Below are 16,842 nucleotides of genomic sequence, written 5' to 3' on the forward strand. Positions count from 1 at the left end.
GAGAGTGACAGAGCCTCCCAACTGCCCCCACCATGGGACACTGCGACCCGCGGGTGGGACAGCGGGACAGTCCCAAGAAAACGGGACTGTCCTGCGAAAATTGGGACAGTTGGGAGGTATGTTGATGCTTACAAGTTTGGTTGCAGGGCCCTCTTATCTCTTTGTTTTATACCCAGTCTGGTGTTATTATGCTGCTTGTGCTCAAGTGTAAAGAGCTGTGTGGTATGATGTCACTACACAGTACATAAATAAATGTTTATAAATAAATAATGCAATGATATGTAGATGAGATTGTTATAGAGACTTGACTCAAAACTGCTGCAATATTAATGCAAGCCACTCACATACACATGCAGCTGTGTGCTATTTCTGACTATTTGGAGAACGAATTGACAGAATAGGAGAGGAGTGGGTTAAACCTCAGCTAGTCTGGCGGGCAGGACGGTAAGGCATTATGGGAGTTTATTGTTAACCAATAGGAGTGAACGTTGGGGGTAGGTGGAAAGGGTTTTTAAGCCTGGTAAAGGGGCTGGGTCAGCCTCTTCTGCTTTAATCGTGGTAGGGGTGAGTGCTCTTCACCCCCCTTTCTCCTGTGTTTGTGCTGCTTGTTTCTTATTGCTTTTACTCACTTGCCTGGCCTGGGTGCATTTTATATTGTGCCCACTTTGTGTCCCCCTTTCTGTTGCCCATTGCCTCCTGTTTTTTTGTGCTAGCCGCCTTGTCCCGTCCCCGCCGCTCTGCTGGTGCCCCTACACGTTATGCTGCTGCTCCCCCCTCTCCGTCTCGGGCCTGAGCGCTGCGCTCACGGCCGGGGCTCAGTCTCCTGGTGCCGCTGCGGGTGCCTGTCTGTGAAGGCGGGGGGAATACGTCGACCTTTTCACATTGATGGAGGACACCAAGAGGGAAGGTAAGGAAGCGCTTGCGAAGGGCGGTATTGGGGCGGAGGCCTTTCACTCGTACGACAATTAGTTGGCGGGTTTCTGCGTGTTCGCGGCATGCTACTTGGAGGATCACCCTGATGAGCACATCAACGTCATCAGGTACATTCACCTCGTGCATGACATGCAGCGTCAGTCTAAGGACGATACGTGGCTGCATTATGACAAGCAGTTCCGTCAGAAGCACGATTGTCTGCACATCATTGACTTTGGGTGCAAAGATGTGGAGGTATGGCTTCGGGTCACATGGGCGCAGGATATGAAAATGGTGGCAAAAGGGGGGTCCGTGGCACAGGCCGCGGTGGCAAATCATTCCCGGCCTGCCTTTGAGGCTGCGCCGCGCTGCCCTTGGAGCGTGGCCCATTCTGCGCAGCAGGCGCCGGCGAAGGGGAAGTGCTTCGCGTTCAACAATTCCACGTGCCCCCTCGGTCAACGGTGTCATTTTCAACACCTTTGCTTGCGATGTAATGGATCACACTCGGCTTCCAATTGCTTTCGCGCGGGGAGGCCGGGAGCTAAGGCAGCCGGGGGCGCGGCCGGAAAACCAGCTGGGGGGGTTGCCGCTAGTAAGGGCGCCGTCACCGGTTCGTTTGGGGGCCATGCTCAAATGGTTGGGGTGGTACCCAAACAGAGACGACGCTAAATTTCTGCATGATGGTTTTGCGTCGGGTTTTCGTTTGCCGGTGGAAGGGGAAGTTTTAGTTCGGGCCACCAGGAACCTGCAGCCTGCTCGGGATTTCCCCGACGTGCTTCGGGAAAAGTTCGAGCAGGAGGTTCGCCTGGGGAGAATGGCGGGCCCCTTTGCGCTGCCGCCTATCGAGGATTTGATTATTTCCCCGGTGGGGGTCGTGCCCAAAAAGGCCCCGGGTAAGTTCCGGCTCATTCAACATTTGTCTTATCCATCGGGGTCCTCGGTTAACGATGCAATTCCACCGGAGTGTTGTTCGGTGGTTTATCAGTCTTTCGAGGATGCCCTGGGCATGGTACGGGGCTGCGGCCCTGGGGCCCTCAAGGCTAAGCTTCATGTTGAATCGGCCGTTCGCTTGCTGCCTTTGCACCCGGAGTCGTTTCGATTCATGGGTTTCCGCGTCGGGGAGGAATACTTTGTAGACAAGTGTCTGCCTATGGGGTGTTCCGTTTCGTGTGCCTTTTTCGAAAAGTTCAGCACCTTTTTACATTGGTGTGTGGAGTTTTCTTGCGGAGGTAGCGGTATCGCGCATTACCTTGTGGTTTCCTATTGTTTTCGCTGCGGGCCTTGTTGGGGCATTTTGGCGTTCCTGTGGCCGAGGACAAAACGGAGGGGCCTCTCTCCTGTTTGTCCTTTTTGGGTATCGAGATTGATACTGTCGCAGGGGCTTGCCGGCTGCCTCGGGACAAGGTTGCGAGGCTTCAGGAGTCCATAGCGCGGTGCTTGGAGTGGCGTAAGGTGACGTTGCGGGAGGCTCAATCCCTCCTCGGGCTGTTGAACTTTGCCTGTCGGGTGATTCCCATGGGCAGGGTTTTTTGTCGGAAGTTGGAGCGGTCCACGGCTGGGGTGACCAGGCCGCACCATTTTGTCCGTTTCTCAGCTGAGATTAGGAGAGAGCTCGCTGTGTGGGTTTCGTTTCTGGCGGACTTCAATGGTGTGCTGATCTGGATGGCCCCGCTCATTGACAATTTCGACCTGCAGTTGTTCACGGACGCGGCGGGCACGTCGGGGTTCGGTTGTTATCTCGACGGGGCTTGGTGTGCGGCTTCGTGGCCCGAGTCTTGGTCGCTGGAGGGGCTGACCAGCGACCTGTTGTTGCTGGAGCTCTTTCCCATCATGGTAGCCTTGGAGGTTTGGGGGGAGCGCCTTCGCGATTGCAGTATTCTTTTTCGCTGCGATAATTTAGGGGTCGTGCACGCGGTTAACAACCAAAGGGCTAAGGCCCTACGGGTCCTCCGGGTGTTGTCGCGACTCGTGCTGACTTGTATGCGATGTAATATTCTGTTTCGGACTCAGCACGTCCCCGGGGTTGATAATGGGATCGCCGATGCATTGTCCAGGGAGCAGTGGGATAGGTTCCGTTTATTGGCCCCGGAGGCTGATTCAGCAGGTTTGCCCTGCCCTTCTTATGTTTGGCAGGTCATCATGGAGGATTGGAAGGGCTAGCCGAGCTATCTTTGGCTCCATCCACTCTCACGGGATACCGTCAGGCCTGGAAGGAATGGGAAGACTTTTCCCATGACCAAGGGCCTAGAGGTAAGAGGGGTCAGGGATTGTTTCTGGACTTCGTTTGGCAGCTCTTCGTGACGGGTAGGTCGAGAGCCGTGGTGTCTCGATACCTCGCTGGAATATCCTTTTATTCAAAGTTGAAGGGTGTTCTGGATTTTACGAAGAGTTTCCTGCTGACGAAGGTGCTTAAAGGTTGGGCGCGCTCTGCGCCGGTGCCTCCTGATAGTCGGCGCCCTATCGATGCGTCCCTGCTTTCTTCCCTCATGGGGCGGTGGCGGCGGACTCCCATTTTGAAACGCTTTTATTTCAGTTGGCTTTTTCCATGGATTTCCATGGAGCGTTTAGGGTCTCAGAGTTGGTTGCGGCTTCTAAAAAGTCGGATGCCATTATGCGGCGCGTGGATGTTGTCGTGGGTGTGGGGTCTGTGATGTGCAGGCTGCGCCGCTCCAAAACTGATCAGATGGGTAGAGGTCATTGGATCACTTTGGCACCTTCAGGTAATAGGGCTTGTTGTCCGGTGGTATTGGCTAATCGGTATGCGGAGGTCAGGCCCTTGTTAGAAGGGTCTTGGCTTCTGCACTATGATGGGTTGCCATTGACGAAATACCAATTTACTTGGATGATGCGGCGCTGCCTGTCCAGTTTGGGCCTCTCCCCTCGGGATTTTGGTTCGCATTCATTTAGAATTGGGGCCGCCACTTCCGCAGCAGCTACAGGGCGCACAGTGGACGAAATTAAGGCTTTGGGCCGCTGGAAGTCGGCGGCTTATAAGCGTTACATTCGGCCCATTGTTGCATGAGCGAGATGTTTGTTCTACTAACATTTTGTTTGTTTACTGTTTCTACGTTTCGGTTCAGTTTGTTCGTTTGTATTGTTTGTCTCCCCTGTCCTCCCTACTCCGATGGCTAGCTACTCGCCACTGCTGGCAGTAGGGGTCTGGAGTGCTCTACGATTTTTTGCCTGAACTGACGAACTGATTTGGCATAATTCATTCAATTCGGCTAATTGACTTCTAATTACAAGTTCCTCAGCAGGTTTTTCCGTTTCACCTCCAGCCGAGTTATTCTGTGTGACCCCATACCCCCCCTCCCCCCCCCACTCCCTAACACCCCCCCCCTTCCGCCCCACAATTCCCCTTTTTCTTATTTTAAGTCTTCCTTCCGTTTCTTTTTGCTGCTTCGATTGGCCTGAAGCTTGTCTGAGAGGAAAGTCATAGTCCTCTATTTAATTTTTCTTTTTGGCAGATCCTCGTTCTTGTAGTTGGTTCCTGTTCTGGTCTGGGTTTTTTTGCTTTCCTTTGTATATTCACGATTGTTTGTCTGTTTTTTCCCTTATAGGTTGGCGAGAGGATGAGTTTAGTGTTTGGGTGATTGGTCACTCCTATGTTTTTTGGGCAGCCAAGTTGGTGGCTTCGGAGGGGGCTCCTGGCTTTGTTGGGTCGGATAACGTGAGGTGGATAGGAGTTAGGGGGATGTTGTGGCAGGATCTGAAGGTTACCCTTTTGGAGCAGGTTAAGCGTTTTGGGCTGCCCAGATTGTTGGTGATACACTTAGGTGGCAACGACCTGGGTAAGAGGAAGACAGTGAATCTTAGATTGGCCATTGTTCATGACTTACAGGCGATTGCAGGTGCTTGGCCGGGCTGTCGACTTGTCTGGTCCTGTATAGTGCCGCGGTTGTGTTGGCGTGGAGTTGCGGACTGTAGGGTGATCGATGCCTCTCGGCGGAAGGTCAATTCCGCAGTTGCTAAGTTTGTGGTGGCTCTTGGCGGTGCTGTGGTGTGGCACCAGCGGATCAAGTTTCGGTTCTTCTACTTGTTTAGACCGGATGGGGTTCATTTGACTAGGCAGGGGCTCGGTATTTTCCTTGAGGATCTGTTTTCGGTGGTTGGTTCTTTGGGTTAGGGGTATGGTGGCGGAGCGTAGTTGCTGTTGGGCAGAACTTCGCTGTTGGCGGGAAAGAACGGCAAGTTAACTTTGGTTGTATTAAAGGAGTTGATTGGAGGTCGTTTGGTGGTTGGTTTTTTAGGTGTGCTCTCCTTCGTTGAATGGTATTACATCTGCTGGACCACCTTCACGGGGGCCGTCTCATCACCTTCACGGGTGGGTAGTCAAGATGGAGGTTGAGCGGATACCTATTGTTTGTTGGAAGGTTTATGTCAGTTTTTTATAAGATAGGTTTTTTGTTCATGGGATAGGGTTGTTTTAGCCATTTTTTCTGGCCACCATACTTTAGTTTAATTATTCATCAGTTAATGGTTCATATAAATAAATAGCTAACATTTTCTGCCAAATTCAAGTCTCCGTGTCTTTATTTATTATAGTTAAGTGTTAAGATGTTATGGTTTAAGTTTACGGACAATCCTCAGACTATATGAGGTTTAGGAGAACGAATTGACAGAATAGGAGAGGAGTGGGTTAAACCTCAGCTAGTCTGGGGGGCAGGACGGTAAGGAATTATGGGAGTTTATTGTTAACCAATAGGAGTGAACGTTGGGGGTAGGTGGAAAGGGTTTTTAAGCCTGGTAAAGGGGCTGGGTCAGCCTCTTCTGCTGTAATCGTCCCACCCTCCCTCCTTACTGGTTGTGTTTGTTTTCTTGTGTTGTGTGCGTTGGCTATTTCCGTTGTCTGGGTTGTCACGGTTTTTGTTGTGGCGGGAAAGAACGGCAAGTTAACTTTGGTTGTATTAAAGGAGTTGATTGGAGGTCGTTTGGTGGTTGGTTTTTTTAGGTGCGCTCTCCTTCGTTAACTGGTATTACATCTGCTGGACCACCTTCACGGGGGCAGCCTCATCACCTTCACGGGTGGGTAGTCAAGATGGAGGTTGAGCGGATACCTATTGTTTGTTGGAAGGTTTACGTCAGTTTTTTATAAGATAGGTTTTTTGTTCATGGGATAAGGTTGTTTTAGCCGTTCTTTCTGGCCACCATACTTTAGTTTAATTATTCATCAGTTAATGGTTAATTTAAATAAATAGCTAACATTTTCTGCCAAATTCAGGTCCCTGTGTCTTTATTTATTATAGTTAAGTGTTAAGATGTTATGGCTTAAGTTTACGGACAATCCTCAGACTATATGAGATTTATAACACACCGTTCTTTATATACAGATATGTCCAGGTACACCTATCCTCAAATTGCCCCAAACAGCTCCATTTGGTGAACCACAAAATATGTGACTAAGCCGTCCAATGCATTTTTTTTGCACAATATATATTTTACTGAATATGCATCTTTTTCACAATGTTAATTGGATAAAAGCAAATCGTACGCTTTCCCAGTACACCACTAGTGGATTTGTGAGCTATAGCAATGCAACAATGTGAGCAAACAGGCTACAGACTGAGGACTGATACATACAGTACTTACCTACTTCTCAGCTCTCTCCTCCGGTAGAAGCCTAAAGGAGTGATGCCGCTGACTGAAGTTGGGGGTGGGGCCAGCACTACGTGTCAGCTATTCGCAGGCCCCACCCCCTCATGAGTGATCGGCAAATCAAGGCATTATCCTCCCTGTAGAGCTTACTTCATTGGTAAGTGAGCAAGTTGTGGGAAGACAGCCTTCTCTACCAGGGGTGAAGGGGTATGCCCACAAATTCTTGTGGGCATACTTGTCTTGATTCTGATAAAGACAGGCTGTGAGAGACACAGTACAGGAGCAGAGGGAGAGATCCTCTGCTCTCCTTGGAGCACATCCACCTTGCTCCATGAGTCCACAGGCTGCTCCATTTCCACTTCAGCCTGCGCTTCAGCCAGTAACGGAGCCACAGGCTGCAGCTATACAGCCTATTAGTTAGCTGAGCCGTCACCTAGCAACCCAGCAAAGGTCTGCGGCATTGGCTGCAGTGACGGCACTCAGTGCCTGCGGGGAAACTCACAGCTGCGGATCGGTTCTATAAAAGAGATCCGATCTGTGGCTGGTGGCAGGGGGGGCCTCTCAGACTGAGGGGCCCAGGGGTACTTACCCCCGGAGCCCCCCCTTAATCCGGCTCTGAGTGCAGGCCCCCTTTAATACAAAGAGCCTGCATGTGCTGCTCACCATTCATGCATAATAGATACACCACTGATTTGTTTGCATTTTAATACAGGAATACCTAATATTTCCTAGTCCTTTCATCTGAATGTTGATTAATATCCCAGTCACTCTTTCCCCAATAGCTTCATTTCTGCAAAGAGCATTTAATCAGATGGGTTGCTTATGAATAATGAGTGACAGCACCCTGTATGACAGAGGATTTTTTTCACAACCATACAGTAGGTCAAGTTATTCCACTTTTCTACCAAAAACTCAGGTTCGACCCAGGTTTCTGGACACAGTTCCATCCTAGGTTAGACACTGCACCTTGAACCCAGGTTATTCCCAGGTCAGCACTGTTTACACTGAACCCATGTCTGCCCTGCGTGTCACTCACAGACACTCCCTTGAGGCGGGCCACTGTATACACAGCCAATCAGCAGCTTTTAAGCATAACCACCATTTACACTGCACCCTGGTAGCTACCACAGTCTGATTCCCCGGTCACTCGACCTAGGTTATTTTTTAAGGACCATTTTACACTGAGCCCTGACCTGCGTAGACCCCGAAATAACCCAGTTTATTTTGGCAGTGGAAAAGGACTATAATACCCCTTTTATATCGCCTGAGGTGGGTTGCATGCGGGAGCCAGACATTGGTGCTTCACGGCTGCGACCCGCCTCAGGCCCCTCTCCACCGATGTTTCCAACCCGCCATATTGCTGGGTTGGTGACATCAGCAGTGACGAGACAGGGGCGGCACTTAGAGATCACATGATCTCCAATCGCCGCCCGTCCACACAGAGTGAATGGCAAACGGGTTGCATCGACCCGGCTTCCCATTTACACAGCACAGCGAGCCGGGTTGAGCACGTGTACAACCCTGCTTGCTACCCGAGTTGGAACACTGGATTGCTGGACCCGGATTATTCCAACTGGGCCCTTTTACACCGCACAGCAACACGGGTTATGCACGCTCATGCGCAATAACCCGTGTTCAAAGCTGGCGGTGTAAAAGGGGTATAAACTATCATATGATTTTCATTGTAATTAGACCACTGAGGTAACACTCTGCAATAGGAATCATCATTTCTGTATTTGTATTAAATCAGATTATAGTGGATGTCAACACCTGTAAGAGAAAGCTGTCTCTTGGCAACCCAATTATACTAGACATGTCCGTAACTAATGTATAGATAATATATAACCAAAAAATATTTCTACCGTCAGCATATAAATGTATTTGTTACACTTACCCATCATGCATCATATTACTGTTTCCTTTTTTGCAGTGTTGTCATTTAATAAATGTGACTACACCATGGGTTAGAGCATTTCTGATTCACATCATTAACAGACATTTTCCATGTAATAAAAAACAGATTCACAGAAACATAGAAATTGACGGCAGATAGGAACCACTTGGCCCATCTAGTCTGCCCTAAACACACGCACTAGGGTTCTTTTTTTTTTTTACCTGTATATCTTTGGATTGTGGGAGGAAACCGGAGTACCTAGAGGAAACCCATGCAAGCACAGGGAGAATATACAAACTCCACACAGTTAGGGCCATATTGAGAATTGAGGGGCTAATATATACTGCATATACTGCTCTGAGCAGAGCAGCGGTGAATAGATGCTGTGCACATGTGAGGAACAGGGGGCATGGCCAGCAGCTCACTGAGCACTATTCTTACCCCCCATAGTGACGAAAACGGAGGAGGGTTTGCAATCAAGTCACTTGCCCCAAGCCCATGCCCCCTAGCTAGAGGCCACGTCGCTTAGCCGGGAGGACATGACACCTAATTTCTCTCTTCGGCGAACAAAGAAGTTGGAAGGTATGCTGATGGGCCAGTCCAACCTGATTGCCTTATGAGCTATTTCAACCACCTGAAGACCTGGGCGAGCAGCTCCACCTCCTGGAACTCTGCTTGGTCAGCATGCTGAGACGGAGCATTCCACGAAGCCACGCCTGTGACTTGTGGTCATGACCCGTGAAGCATGACCATGACCCTTTTTCCAAAGTGAACGCACAAAGAATGCCAGGGCCAGTCATTGCCCCCAGTCTGTTTCTGAATGGAATCCTTATCCTGATAGCAACAGTTATTCATTTCTGGTGTTTTATATGAAGTCCACTTTTTCTTCATACTTTAGTTGCCCCATTCACCCTCATCATCTCCGTTTGTTTCCCACCCCTCTAATATGCTAGTTCCCATGAATAAAATATTTTTTTCTTTCTGTCTCGGAATTGTTCTCTTGCTCCTAGATGTAACTGCAATGTAATGGTAAGCTGGGCATATATACTAGTGTAAGAACTTGCAGAGAATTGGGGTCCCTTGATGACAGGCTGCAAGCTTAAATGTTTTGATCAAAATATGTACAAACTCCCCATACTTTTATTTAATAAATACAGATTTTTTTATATTATATATTATTATTAGCACAGATAGCGAAAGTCTTTTTGTTTTGTATACATATTGTATATGGCATTAATACTGCCAGGTAGCTAAAACCATGTACAATATGGGTAAAACTAGGTGTGGGAATATTTATTTCTGTTATATTTTATATTGAAAATACAAATGTTCTCTTTACAGTATTTGTAACTGTTATGTCAAGATTCACATTATTATGCACATTACTCCCAACATTAATTTCACACCAATTAAACCCTGTGTCATTATGCAAATCCATATCAGCAGATTCATGCATACTAGTGACTATCAGCAGATTTGTATAAATCAGTGACAGTACCAACAGATTCATGCATATCAGTAGCAAATAATATTGGCAGATTCATGTGTACCAGTACAGGTATCAGCAGATTCCTGCACATCCAATGATGCTGTCGAAAGGCTTATGTAAAATAATACATACCATCAGATTTATGCATATTTATGTTCTCTCCTACTAACACTTCCTTAGAAACCGAATCCTTCTAACCTTTTATCTCTGGCTCTTTGCAATCTGTGTTTGGCTAGAAAACAGACCTGAATAAAGGGAAAATGTCTCTCCAGTGATTCCAGGCTGTAATGTCAGTGGGCTGTCCTTTTCTTTACAAAGTGAGGGAAATTTTGGTTAAGTAACCCGAAAAGTAAGGGCAAGCCAGTACCCTTAACTAAGCTATACCCCCTTTTAATATTTAAAGAGTAATAGGACAGAAGTATATGTTTGCACATCTTCATGTATTCGCCAATACGAGCAAGTTAGTCAAAAGAAACTTTTCCATCTGGGAGCAGACGCAGACCCTATATAATTAATGTATTGTCAGTGTATGAATCCTCCATACCCCCTGATCACCTTATGTTCAAATTGATCAGGTACCTGGATCATTGGTGAGCCCATGGTCACAGGAGGAAAGACTTCTGAAAAGGAGCAATCATTCTGAAGCAGCTAGTCTCACTATGTCCCATTTCCCATCTCGATACACAAATCTACCCAGACAGCTGAGCTATAATATGCACCAGACTCTGACTTGTCTGGAAATAGGGCCTGTCCTGACTGACCCGGCATGTGATCCATAGAAATTTCCAGCGTGAACGGTAAGACACAAAGCACCAGGCACTTGTGGAGTAGCAGAGACAGGTTACTACTTCCCAACCACAGCTGACAAGCTCTGCTGATCCACCGGTCGGAACCCAAGTGAAATCCTGTCAATGGTAGCAGACGGTCTATTTACTAAGCCTTGGATGGAGATAAAGTAGACAGAGATAAAGTACCAACCAATCAGATCCTAACTACCATGTCACTCACAGGCTGTGTTTGAAAAACGACAGGAGCTGACTGGCTGGTAATTTGGGGGACATGTACTAAACAGTGATAAAAGTGGAAAAGTGAGCCATTGGAGAAGTTGCACATGGCAACCAATCAGCTGCTCTGTATACTTTTATAGTATGCAAATTATAAATGTTACATCAATGCTGATTGGTTGCCATGGGCAACTTCTCCACTGGCTCACTTCTCAACTTTTATCACTGCTTAGTACATATTCCCCTTTTTCTCTGTCCACTTTATCTCCATCCAAGGCTTAGTAAATAGACCCCAACTTCATTATACACTGTCTGAGCATTCTCCACAACATGGACTGCCATGGACAGCTTCTCCACTTAATGAATCTAAACCCAGTTCACCAAACAAGGTGCAAGAAAATGTATTGTTCCAGCACAATCCCCTCCATTAATTGTTCAGGTGTATTATCTGCTGGCTGCAGCCATTTAGCACTATAGTCTATTACCAGTGGCGTAACTACTGCCCCCGCAGTCCTCGCGGTGGCTTGGGGGCGAGGGGCTGCGGGGGCGCCACTGATTTAGAACAGATTGACATGCGGACGAGCGTCCGCATGTCAATCTGCGATCTCCTCTCCCTCCCTGCGGTGCCTGCTCCCCCGGCCCCCCCTATGTGTTGGAGGGACACGAGCGCATCGCGCGTCTCTCCTGTGTCCCTCCTGGCTCTCCCCCGGCCGGTCTAAGGAAGCAAGTGCCGTTCATGAGCTCTGATTGGCTCACGAACGGCACTTCCTTTATTAGACCAGCCGGGGGAGAGCCAGGAGGGACACAGGAGAGACGCGCGATGCGCTCTTGTCCCTCCAACACATAGGGGGGGGGGGGCCGGGGGAGCAGGCACTGGGGCATATACCCGGCACTGGGGACATATACCTGGCACTGGGGGGGCAGATCTGGCACTGGGGACATATACCTGGCACTGGGGGGGCATATACCCGGCACTGAGGGCATGTACCTGGCACTGGGGGCATATACCTGGCACTGGGGGGGCATATACCCGGCACTGGGGGCATGTACCTGGCACTGGGGGCATATACCCGGCACTGGGGGGGCATATACCTGGCACTGGGGGGGCATATACCCGGCACTGGAGGCATATACCTGGCACTGGGGGGGAAGCAGGCACTGGGGGGGAATATCTGGCACTGGGGGCATGTACCTGGCACTGGGGGCATATACCCGGCACTGGGGGGGCATATACCCGGCACTGGGGGCATATACCTGGCACTGGGGGGGCATATACCCGGCACTGGGGGCATATACCTGGCACTGGGGGGGAAGCAGGCACTGGGGGGGGGATATCTGGCACTGGGGGCATATACCTGGCACTGGGGGCATATAACTGGCACTGGGGGGGCATGTACCTGGCACTGGGGGCATATACATGGCACTGGGGGCATATACCTGGCACTGGGGGCATATACCTGGCACTGGGGGGGAATATCTGGCACTGTGGGAGAATATCTGGCATTGGGGGGGCATATACCTGGCACTGGGGGAATATACCTGGCACTGGGGGGGCATATACCCGGCACTGGGGGCATATACCCGGGACTGGGGGGGCATATACCTGGCACTGGGGGGGAATATCTGGCACTGGGTGCATATACCTGGCACTGTGGGGGAATATCTGGCACTGGGTGCATATACCTGGCACTGTGGGGGAATATCTGGCACTGGGAGCATATGTGGCACTGGGAGCACGGCCCTAGCAACAAGCACTACCCCCTAGCAACGAGCATGACACCCAGTGCATGAAACCCCTGGCAACGAGCATGACATCCTGGCACCGTGCATGGAACCAAGAGCATGAAACCCCTGGCAACGAGCAGGTAATTTAAAAGTAATTGGAAGCCTTACTGTAGAACTTAATGTGTAATGGGCATTACGGTGTGTGGCATAATGTATCACGGACATTGCAGTGTGTGTCATAATGTATCTGGCATTACGGTGTGTTGTATACTATGTCACGGGCATTGTGGTATGTGGTATAATGTCTCAGGATCATTGTGGTGTGTGTCATACTGTGTCACAGACATTGTATGTGCTATAATGTATCAGGGGCATTGCAGTGTGTAGCATAATGTATAACGGGCATTGCGATTCCTGTCATAATGTGTCACAGGCATTACGGTGTGTGGCATAATGTGTCGGGGGCATTACGGTGTGTGGCATAATGTGTCGGGGGCATTACGGTGTGGGGCATAATGTGTAGGGGGCATTACGGTGTGTGCATATTGTGTCATGTGCATTATTGTCAGTGATCGCAAAAACGCGCTATGGCGCGTATTTTACCCAGAAACAGCCGCCCGGGACTCACATTTAGAAGATGAGCGGGTCCCACAGGACGCGCTCATCTGAATATGTGTTTGCATGTGTTAAGCCTGTCAGCGGAATGCAGGAGGTGACTGGCTGTTTCCTCGGCCAATCACCTCCTGTAGTCTCCATCCAATCACAGCCTGCAGCATCTTCCGCTTTGAATCCTGCTCCCCGCCAGCACATGAATCTGTGCTGCAGGGCTGACAGACTGGCCCCGCTCATCCGGCTCCACTGCCGCTCTGCCGCCAGCACCCTCCTCTGCGACTGGGAGTACAGCTCCGGATCTGCCCGCCGCCACCCCCCCTACCCGGGACCCGCTCAACGCCCCACCGAGACCCGACAACTACCTTCCAGCAGGAGCCGGCCGGGCTGCACAGCTCCCGCTGTAGGTAAGCAGTAGACAGTGCTGCATCGCCCCGCTTCACCTGGAGTAGCTGGTGCAGATGCGGGATGTCCGGGGGCTGCAAGCTCCGTGTGTGCAATGTGAGGCCGCTCAGAGTGTCAGGGCCTCACTGACACCATTTTTCTGACAGCACAGTGCAGTGAGTGCACTGGCACAAGTAGCCAGCCGGCGCCGCAGCATGAAGGAGCTATCTGTGAAATCGCAAGCAGAGGCTGGCAAGAAGGAGCTCCTCCGATCGCTTCCCCTGACGGGCTGGCCACTGCTAAATATACCAGTAATCAGTACAACTGTGCAGTGACACTGACTTTCCCATTGCACCTGGGGCTCCACTACTTTGACACAGTTGGAACTGATTATCGGTATATTTAGCAGTGGCCAGCCCGTCAGGGGAAGCGATTGGACGAGCTCCTTCTTGCCAGAGAACAGCCTCTGCTTGCGATTTCACATAGAGCTCCTCCAGGCTGCGGCTACTACAGGCGCAGGCTGGCTACGTGTGCCAGTGCACTCACTGCACTGTGCTGTCAGAAAAAATGGTGAGTGTCAGTGAGTTGCTGCTGGGGGCGGAGCCACTTGTGTCAAACGGCCCCTTCGTGCAACTGGAGGTGATAAGTGAGTGGTTACTGCAATGTGCCTCAGTGCTCTACCAGGCGCATTGTGTATAATAACGTGCTCTACCAGGCGCATTGTGTATAATAACGTGTTCTACCTGGCGCAATGTGTATAATAACGTGTTCTACCTGGCGCAATGTGTATGATAACGTGCTCTACCTGGCGCAATGTGTATGATAACGTGTTCTACCTGGCGCAATGTGTATGATAACGTGTTCTACCTGGCGCAATGTGTATGATAACGTGTTCTACCTGGCGCAATGTGTATGATAACGTGCTCTACCTGGTGCAATGTGTATAATAACGTGCTCTACCAGGCGCAATGTGTATGATAACGTGCTCTACCTAGTGCAATGTGTATAATAACGTGCTCTACCAGGCGCATTGTGTATAATAACGTGTTCTACCTAGTGCAATGTGTATTATAACGTGCTCTACCAGGCGCATTGTGTATAATAACGTGTTCTACCAGGCGCATTGTGTATAATAACGTGCTCTACCAGGTGCATTGTGTATAATAACGTGTTCTACCTGACGCAATGTGTATGATAACGTGCTCTACCTAGCGGCAATGTGTATGATAACTTGCTCTACCTAGCGGCAATGTGTATGATAACATGCTCTACCTGATGCAATGTGTATGATAACGTGCTCTACCTGGTGCAAAGTGTATGACGTGCTGTACCTGGTGCAAAGTGTATGACGTGCTGTACCTGGTGCAAAGTGTATGACGTGCTGTACCTGGAGCAAAGTGTATGACGTGATCTACCTGGATCAGTGTGCATAGGAGGTTCTACCTGGTGCAATGTGTATAAGCGCCACTACTGTGTGGTGTAATGTGAATTCACACTATTATGTGGTCACGCCCCTTCCCTATGAAGCCACGCCCCTAAAATTTTGCGGCGCGCCTACGGTGCGCACTACCTGTTCTTTATGGTCTAAGTGGTCTAACACCAATTCACTTTCTGCCTAAGGGCACCAAAATGTCTAGTTACAGCTCTGGTGCAGGGTGTCCTGCATGCTACACAGCCCAGCAGCATTGTCACCCCACCCCCCCCATCTTGCAACACTTTTGTAGTGTCCAAACAAGATTAAAATTAATAAGAACCTTCATTCCGATGGGACCCAGAAAAAGACTGGTAGGACCCCAATTTTTAAAAGTGAAGGGTCCCTGGGACCCACTTTTTTTTTGGCTCAGCGCGATCACTGATTGTGTGTGGAATAATGTCTAAGGGCCATTGCAGTATGTGGCATAATGTATACTGGTCATTACTATAAGGAGGAAAAATGACAAATAATGTAAGGGGCATGAATCAGGATTATTTTTCTTTCCTGTGGTGGCCAACGTCTGGGCGTGCAGGTTGCAAAACTGGGGTATAAGGTAGTCTTTTCCTGCAATGCCACGCCCTCCATGCAAAGCCATGCCCATTTCGACAAAGCCACACCCCCTTTTGCCAGCGCGCGCCTGCGGCACGCGCATTTTTCTACCTTTGCTAGTGCCAATTACGGGGTGTATGGGGGGGGGCGCCGAAGGATTTTTTGGCTTGGGGGAGAAAAATTTCTAGTTACACCACTGTCTATTACTCTTTGTGCCAATGCCTGTGGCCTGACAGTAGAATCATAACTTTCAGAGTTATAAGATTCTGGATTTAGGGGCAGATGTATTAAGCCTGGAGAAGTGATAAAGCAGTGATAAGTGGAAGGTGATAACGCACCAGCCAGTTAGCTCCTGTCAGTTTACATATTGGAGCTGATTGGCTGGTGCATTGTCACCTTGCACTTATCACTGCCTTATCACTTCTCCCGGCTTAATACATCTGCCCCTTAAAGCCAACTGATCAATGATGACAGACTTTATTTTATCTCATCCACCCCACTGTGTACTATTCCTGTAATGTGTACCGCCACTGATTGCACACCCTGCCAGTGTGACCTACGCAGTGCACATCAGTTTGTGGCCTCGGATGGTTCCTCCACGGGCACAATGTTTTTCATGCGGATCTTTCCATACAGGGTCTAGCATACTACTACTACTACTACTACTACTACTACTACTACACAAGAGCCAGTTTTCCCATATATACACTGGGCCCTTGTATAGCTCACCTCCCAAAGGTAACCTTTGTAGTGCGCCCAACATGGCTGCCTCATCTTGTGGATGGGATGAAAAATACATGGACCTGGTAGTTTTGTTGGGACCCTACTCCTAGTGTTAGGATGCTACAATATCCCCATTTTATGTCCTTTCTTCTAGTGGTAGACTATTCCACCCAGGGTAATCCTATGCAGTGCGCCCAAGATGGTTGCCTCACCTAGTACATTGTGAGGGTGGATTACACAACCCTTTGAAGTTATTACCCAAAATGCCTACACCGGTCCTGCATTATGTTTACTGTGTGCAGATTTTCTTTTTATGTCTGTGTGACTTGTGTATTGCTTAAATCTTGTGTATTATGTGCATTGTTTTTGATATCTGTAATGTGCCTTGAGTCCTGTTGGAGAAAGAGCGCTATACAAATAAAATAATAATAATAATAATAATTATTATTATTATTATCATAGTCCACTGACTCCTCAGCAGATA

The sequence above is a fragment of the Pseudophryne corroboree genome, chromosome 1 (assembly GCF_028390025.1).
Source record: "Pseudophryne corroboree isolate aPseCor3 chromosome 1, aPseCor3.hap2, whole genome shotgun sequence".
NCBI lineage: Eukaryota > Metazoa > Chordata > Amphibia > Anura > Myobatrachidae > Pseudophryne > Pseudophryne corroboree.